Genomic DNA, 3,409 nt, shown 5'->3' on the forward strand with positions numbered 1-3,409 from the left:
CACTGCCCCGTAAGACTGAGTGTGCTCAAGCCAGGCTGTGCATCTCTACTCTGTCCTCCTCAAACTCTGCGCTTCCCCCGATGATCGTACACACTAGGGGAGTGGGTTCTTTTAGTAAGATTCCAGCCCTATCCACACTCCAGGAGGAGGAGGGGGGACTTGGAGTTTTGAGCAGCTCTCTTCCCACTCTTTGAGGTTCTTGGAGGTGGGAAGCACTGAAAAGGGAGCTGAGCCTAGAACCTTCCCAATGTCAGAGGTTCAACAGAATCTCTAGACTGGCAACTTGGGGGTGTCCAGCAGTTTGGCTGGACTCCCCTACTACAGGACTTCACATCCCAGACTGTGGGTTTTCTGATCCACTTTGGCCCATAGAATCGCAGCAGAAGTGTTAGACAGGTTTTTACAATTTTCTTCTATTTTTGTGTGTGTCATGACCTGGTGAGGGGGCATGCTTTAGCTAGGGTTTCTATTGATATGATGAATCAAGTTGGGGAAGAAAGGGTTTATTAGGTTTATAATTCCACATCAATGTTCATCATCGGAGGAAGTCAGGACAGGAACTCAAGCCGGGCAGGAACCTGGAGGCAGGAGCTGATGCAGAGGCCATGGAGAGGTGCTGCTCACTCCCTTGCTTCGCGTGGCTTGCTCAGCGTGCTTTCTTACAGAACCCAGGGCCACCAACCCAGGGATGTGTGATGGCCAAAGTTACATTTTAAGTTTAAATTACTGTGCTTAAGAGATCTGTAAAAGATGCTCATTTCGGCAGCACATATACTAAAATTGGAACAAAACAGAGAAGATTAGCACGGTTCCTGTGCAAGGATGACACGCGAACTCATGAAGCAGAGAGAGAGAGAGAGAGAAGAGAGAGAGAGAGAGAGAGAGAGAGAGAGAGAGAACAGAAACTTCCTGGAAAGCTGGAGCTGTTGTTCATGTAAGATAACAAACCACACGTTTTCATGTCTGTAAGCAAGGTTGTTGCCCCAATGCATGGGATGTACTCTATTCACACGCAGCCGAGAGGTACGCACGTACATAATCAAGAAGTACATCAGGATGTATGTTTGTCCCCGACTGGACAAAGGCAGGAAGTGGCCTTGTGGGTTCTGCCTTTATAAGCACATGACTAAAGAAATTCTTGTACATTCTCGGGAATCCCTAAGGATGGCCAGTGTCCATCGTCCTGGTCAGCAAGCATTCACAGAAATTGTGGTAGTGGTCTCATTCTTGCCTGGTGGGATGGGCTCTGTCACCTAAGTCACTAACGAAGATAATGCCCTACAGGTTTGCCTACAGCCCAGTCGTGTGGAGGCATTTTCTCAATTGAGGTTTTCCCCTCTCAGATGACTCTAGCCTGTGTCATGTTGACATAAAGCTAACCAGCTCAGTGTGTGTATAGAGGTCAAAGAGCAAGGCTGAAGAACTGGCTCTCCCCTCCATCTTCCCCTGGCTTTCAAGATTTGAACTCCGGTTCTGGGAACTGAACTCAGCTTGGGAGGCCTGCTGGGCAAGTAGAAGTGCATCTTGCCGGCTCAGTGACTGACAGTCCGCACGGGGACCGGAAAGAGTGCTGACTGTTGTTCTAGAATCTGGAACCCTGGCCTCTGCCGCATGCGCAGGCTTGCACTAACCTGCAGGAGGATGGGAGACGCGGGGCAGAGTCCTGCTGTAGACCACCCCACAGCCATCAGAGTCCCACATGTAACCTAGGGAGAGTGAGACTCCCAGGTTCACTCTGGAGCACAATTAACGTTGATTGTCCTGAGCAGCTGGACTTCTGTGGTGCTTGTCTCACAGCAGATAGCTGACCCTGTGGGTAGCTTTTCAGCATTCAGTCTGGGTGCTTTCTCAAGTTTTTCCCCATGTTTCTGCCCTTTGGTACATTTCTGATACACCCACCACTTCTTTCTCCGGCCTCACTCCCTACCAGCCAAACCAGTCTCTGGCCAAAGCCCATTCTTCAAGCTCCACCCTACCCCAGGGCCCCTGCACATGCTAATCTGGGCTATAACATTTTTTAAAGGGGGAGAAGGGCTGGAGAGATGGCCCAGAGGTTAAGAGCACTGACTCTTCTTCCTGCGTTTCAATTCTCAGCACCCACATGGCAGCTCATAGCCATCTGTAACTCCAGTTGCAGGGGATCCGACGCCCTCACACATACAAGCAAAACCACCAATTCACATAAAAAAAAATAGTAAAGGGAATTTAAAAAAAAGACCCATGTACACTAAAAAAAATAAATAAGTAAAATAAAAAATTTTGCCACTATTTCATGGGGACACCTGTTTCTTTTATCGTGGTAGTGTTCAAATTCGGTCTGGGCTCCCAAGAATATGACCGCACAATCCAAAGTTTTTTGCCAGGGCCCCATACTTTTATTTCTGCAGAAGGAAACATAGCCAAGTCAAGCAGGCAAGCACTCCCAGCAGGGGTCCCGACCTAGTGGATTCAACCCTCAGCACATGAAGTTTACTGACGTGTGTATGTGTGTACCACATATGTGCCTGGTGTCTTGGAGGCCAGGAGAAGGCATTGGATCGCCCTGGCCCTGGGTTACAGGCTTCTGGAAGCCACCATGTAGGAGCTGGGTATTGAACCTGGATCCTCTGGAAGAGCAGCCAGTGTTCCTTAACCTCTGAGCCATCCCTTCAACTCTCGAAGTTTCTGTGAAATGGAGTTTTGTGTTATTTTGCCATCTGATAGACTAGACATTTCCCACAGTGAGAAACCGTACATGTGGGCAGAACTGTTAGCTTCCCCAGACATTGCTAAACACATTTGAACTCAGGAGATGTAGCCCAGTAGAAACAAACAAGCAGACATTGTTCAGGGCAAAGAAATGCTCCTGAGATGAGACGTCCCTGTGCCCCCTGATTCACCGTCCACCTTCCTTACCTGCCCCTCCATGGTCAGGACACGGGGTATGGAAAAAACAGACGTCAGCTGTTTAAAGGGGCGGGCACCACTTTCCTTTGAACGAATGTTCAAATTCAGACATTTTTCTTATTATCTTCTGCCAAGGGAAAAAATTAATCACACAGCACAGTATAAAATACTAAATTAAAGGCATTTTGGAACCCGCAATTATTCCATAAGCTTCTCCTTTATTGCCACGCTAATGTGCCTAATTGCTGTCTTAATGAGGACATTAATTTCTGGCTAATGTGATGTTATTATAGAAATTGCAGTCAATCTCTTAAAAGGGGGGAAAGTGCTAGAAAGCCGTCCCGAGAGGCAAGGGATCTGGTCACCCCAAGGCGGAGGTGCAAAAGGAGATGGCGTGGGAACCCAGGCACCGCAAAGCTGCAGGAGTAAGGGAAAAGGAAGAGAGGGGCTGTGCTGGGAGTCGGCAGCCGGGGAACACGGCCGACAGAGCCAGCCGCTGCCATCCATGCCTAGGGACCCAGAG

General features: G+C 48.8%; 1 non-coding gene across 1 annotated transcript; it reads left to right on the forward strand.

The window, feature by feature from the left end:
• Positions 1–750: 750 nt before the first annotated feature.
• On the forward strand, positions 751–857 carry LOC116886791. Its single transcript, XR_004386182.1, has one exon. It is a non-coding gene; the product is annotated as a U6 spliceosomal RNA (small nuclear RNA).
• Positions 858–3,409: the final 2,552 nt, after the last annotated feature.

Source organism: Rattus rattus, chromosome 17 (assembly GCF_011064425.1).
Source record: "Rattus rattus isolate New Zealand chromosome 17, Rrattus_CSIRO_v1, whole genome shotgun sequence".
NCBI classification, from domain to species: Eukaryota; Metazoa; Chordata; class Mammalia; order Rodentia; family Muridae; genus Rattus; species Rattus rattus.